This window comes from Centruroides vittatus, unplaced genomic scaffold (genome assembly GCF_030686945.1).
Source record: "Centruroides vittatus isolate TY-2023 unplaced genomic scaffold, ASM3068694v2 contig_575, whole genome shotgun sequence".
In the NCBI taxonomy this organism is placed as follows: Eukaryota; Metazoa; Arthropoda; class Arachnida; order Scorpiones; family Buthidae; genus Centruroides; species Centruroides vittatus.
Window position 1 is genome coordinate 158,552 of NW_027122344.1, and position 5,480 is coordinate 164,031.

Consider the following 5,480-nt stretch of genomic DNA (forward strand, 5'->3'; position numbering starts at 1 on the left):
ATAAAATTTGATTTACATCAAAGTTTATATAATATAACTATAGTTTATAATTTACACTTGAAGATGATTTAATTCTATTATTTTTCAAATCTTGTTTTTGTTTTTAATTTGATTATCTTATTTATTTTTACAATATGAATTGCCAAAAATTTAAATAAATTAAAATAATATTGTCATAACATTTTTTTACTTTTAAAATGTAATTATGAATTTTATTTAATTTATCAAAAATTATAGGCTTTTGTGGTAATGATGGTTTTTAATTTAGTTAGACTAAAATAAAATGGGTATATTCTATAAAAATATTTTATTTAATTTATAAAATTAATTCGTAATATTTTAATATATTATTTGATAATTCAATACATTTTCTCTTAAAATAATTTTCTTTTTTCACTTAATGATTATACAATTAAATGTTCAACTTTCTCATAACTTTCTAAAAATATGGTTGTATTTTTTTTTACATTCGAATATAATTGAATTTTGATGAAAAGTTTGTTATAAAATTATAAAACTTTGTTCATTTTATAAAATGCATTATATGCTTATATATTCTATATGACATAAATTATATAATGGCAGTTGGTGCTTTGTATATATAGTAAGAAACGCTTTATTTATTACATAATGTTTGGCACTTCGTGTGTTTTGTAAATTGATATAAGATTTCCCTGCAATCTTTCACTATTTTGGGGGGATTGATATTCTAATTCAATATGTCAACGCTCTTCCTAACAATGTAACACTATGTAACGTGACATATCATCCTATTTTTTTAAGTATGTTAGGATGAGATTTGATAATCGCGTGTTATCTTCTCACGATGAATCAATTGATTTTAACCAGATTTAATAATTTAATATTGAAATTTCGACACGACTTGTTATATTTAGCGCATACAGCAAAAGCAAATCTTTAACTTATATGTAATTTACACTGCGTTACGTTCTTCGAATTAAACGAATCGTGCTACAGCAATATTCAGTCAATTAATTATCTCAAACATAAAAATCGAATCTTATTTTAAAAAATAATAATAACTGTAATTATTATTATTATTTCTATATCAAATATACGATTATGGAAAATGAATATTTGTGATTTGGATCTATATTGTATATTGTAATATTTATTAATAAAATAACATTTTTAATACATTAACTGTAAAATTTACTGTTTAATACTTAAATGATAATAATATAATGAACAGCAAAGGAACCCCCTCTACTTAACAATAAAAGTTATTTTCCTCTTTATCATCACATATTCCTACATTCAAAAATAAACATAAAAAGTGAAAAATATATATATAATAAAAGAATGTTTAATACACAATTTTAAATCTAAATAAAATAATCTAAAGAATATTTTTCTTAAATAAGTCAATAAAAAATATTTCAAGAATAAATTAAGAAAGTAGTCCTAGGCTATATAAAGATGCATTGGCTTACTGCTGAGGAATATCGATTTAGTAGATCAGTATAAAAAAATACTTGAAAACAAATCGAAAGTACATTAAAATACATTTATAAAAATAAAAAAAAGGAAATTTCATATAAAGTAGTGAAAACAAGCAGTATAAAAACTCTTTTGTATTTTTCGTGGAAATTTGTATTCGTGATAAGTAATAATAAACTTATCACGAAAGAAAATTTTAAGACTTTAAAATGAGTGTATAAATACAGTTTAAAGCTCATATTCTGATTTTTTCAAAAATCAATATTAAAAAAACCTTGATCCTAAAACTGTGTTTACATATTTATTTCACTCGGTATTAAATATTTCGATGGTAAATAAAAATGCTAAAGTAATTTAAAAACAAAAAATATATATATTTTGCTATTAATTAACTTTAAAATATCCCAGATTCAATATATTAAATTAATATTATGATTTATTTAAGCTAGGTTTTTAAATAAATAAGTAGCTACAATAATTTTCTAAAAATAATTAATTTAATTCAAAATTTCTCCGAAAGATGGCGATAACTGTAGTTAACATGAATTTTAATAATTTATATAAAATATATTTTAATATATTTATTTTCTTTCTTCATAAATACGTATGAGTTAGATTAATTAAAATTATTTATTATTACATTATTTTCAAACTAAAAACATCGTTCCTTAAAATAAAAACAATTACATTAAAATATAAATTTTAATTCTTATTATTATTTTAATTTTAATTAAATTTTAATTTTTATTCATATTCTTACTGTAATAATTTAAAGAAATTTTGGAGTTTTAAATTAATTTTCTTTAATTTATATTAAATAATTTATGACATAATAGTACGAATAATTTTTTAATTATTTTGAATGTTATAAACAATCCCCAAATGTTATAAATTATTGAATAATATGGAAAAATAAGCTAATTCAAAATTTATATCTTTGTATTTAGTTATTTACAAGTAAAATGAGATGGGCTCTTGTTACAATACTTTACTAGTTAGATGATTGTAATGTATTTTCAATACAAATTTGAATTTCTTCCTTAAAATATTTAATCTGGATGTGCAATAAAGTGTTTTTATTAGTCATTTTTCATTGATAACGATCAATAAAAAAAGAACCTTATTGCACATCCGTATGAGTACATGACGAACAGCAGATCTGTTCATAATAACTATTTTTAATCTAGATATGATATTATAGGTAAATAACTTTCTCCCAAAATTCAATACTGTCAGGTTATTTTTGTAAAAATTATCATCTTTCAAATAATAAATAAAACAGCTGTTCTGGTGCACAGAAATAGAAATGTTCTAAAAAAACACACTTAAAATTCATATCACATTTTATTATTTTTATTTAATTTAAAAGGTAAAACAGATAATAAAATATGATTAATAGAAATGATTTAATACTTTAAAAAAGGTATATCATCTGTATATATTGTATTTTAAGTGATACGTTAAAAACTCTAATCATAATTTATTTGAAATTTAAAATGTTCTTACTTTTTTAAAATAATTTAATTTTAATTAATATATAGACTATAATTAAGTCAATTATAACTCACGAGCCTTCAAATTAAATTTATTATTATAATGCTATAACATGAATTTCAAATATATATAAATATATCTTACTGTTTTGAATAGCGTGAATCTGTATACATGCATAACAAATAAACGTTTACCAGTAGTAGGCCAAATAGGAATTTTCACGAAATACGAGTATATTCTTTTAAATTTTATAATATAGTTTTATATTAAAGAAATATATAGCCTCTAATCTCTAATATATTTTTATTTTATTTTTAAATGTAATAAAAATAAATTTTTTCATCGACCTGAATTGACCGACCATATCAACATTGTATTTACTGACCCTTATATTTACTTAAACTATTCTTTACATTTTAGTTAATGCTTCTTTAATTATTATTTATTTAATAATAATGATTTTAAGCCCTACACTATTTTAAATTCGTATTTAAGATCTTTAAAAATTAAATATTTTTTAAAAAGTTACTTTTTACATTCATCGTTTTATACAGTTATATATAAATTTTGAAATTAAGAATAATAATAATAAGGTATACTTTTAGTGAAAATATTGCAATATGTTGAATTTGCCTTTTATAAGCATTTATTTAAAAAATATAGTTACATTAAAAAGCCATTAAACCAAACAAGTGGAAAGGGAAATAGTTCTGAGAAAAGAATAAAAATACTTCTCATTCCTATCTCATCGTGTATGAGCAAACTTTTTCAGTTTGTAAGCAAAATATTTACTAAATATTTTGCTAAAAATCTGGTAACATAAGTTTTAATTAAGTCCTTATGTGGCAATTTTGAGCATATTAACTTAAATATCAATTTTTTGGCAGATTAATAAATAAATATAAATATCATGTCATGTCTGTATCGTTTTTCATACTAATATTTTGTGTTTTAGTGTACAGAATCTATAATTGAAAATCTTAATAATAATACAGTATTTCATTGTTTAAAAACTAAAAAAAAAAAACAATATCCTATAAATGTAATTTATTTTATATTCATTGGGTTCTCTTCTATGGAAAATATTTATTTTTTATTCGTTAATTAATTTCAAAAATTTTAAAGTTGTATTTATAAAATTATTCCTTAAATCATAATTAGCGTTTATTTCATTACTATTTTGTGTTGATTTAAAGTGTCAAACTATCTTATATCCTTATTTAAAACTGAAATAAAATTGTATCGTCGTCTTTCCTAAGGTTTCTTTTTGTATTGTACGAATTCTTAATCTTAAAGGCTAGACCATTTCATTTTGCAAATTAAGCAATAAAGCATGAAAATCCTTTAGAAAAACGTATAATTTTCTTAATTAATATAGATTAATCAGATTTAATTTTTTAAAAAACGCTTGAATAAATTTAAAATATATTTTATGCCTATAATTAAGTTCCGCTTTATGGTATTTTAATATCTATTATTTATTATTTCATTTCTGCTATCTACTGTCTGTCGACACATTTCCTGTTTCTTGTTTTACGCAAGTGGATGTGCACATGTTTTTTTTGTTTAACTATTGTTTTTTGCTGGGAAAAAAATCCATATTTTAAACTATCTTTACACTTTTTATAGAGTTATATCCATATAAATTCTTATTATTTTGTTATAATAATTTTCTAGCTCTTATTATTTTAATTTTATTAATGATGTTTATGGTATTTTTATTGCAATTTATATTATTTGATGGAACTTTCTTTAATTAACTGTTAATATTATTCAATATAAAAAAATTCTAATTTCTGTCTTGTTAATACTTTGAATATGTATAAAGCCTGGTGATCGATAAGTAATTCAACTCCATTAAATGATTGAAATTTATTTTTTAACTTGTTTTAATATTTAGGAGTTTATCAGACAAAAATACCATTACAAATTTTTATATAATAGATTTTCAACATTTATTAATTGCACAAATAAAAACTTATGGCATTGTTAATTATCATTAATTTGTTTAAATGTCGATTTAAAGTGAATCATCATTTAATAATTTAATTTAAAAAAATTGAGAAATTAATAAATTAAAATGACAAAACTTTATAGATAATGTATATTAATATAAACACTTTAAAAATTATTAATTTGTATACCGTAAAAGTTTTTTATTCGTGTATTAATTAATTATTCTTTAACATAATTTTTTTTTAAATTCGCGTGTACAATAATTTAAAATCAATACATGGATAAATGATATAGAAGATTAAAAATGATCATTCATTTATATAATTTTAAACGATTGTTATTACTGAACGGTTGTTTTATTACGAAAAATTATTAATAAAAGAATTTAAATTTAAAAAGCATTTTTAAAGTAAAAATTTTAAATTTAACCGAGTTTCATTAATAAAAACAGGTTTTGTTCGTGATAGAAGTTCATTTACGGTTATTACTATCCAGTTTGTGATGTAATAATATTCGATCCGAGTTGAATACAGTCGATGACCAATAGAAAAGTAACTAGCAATCACATG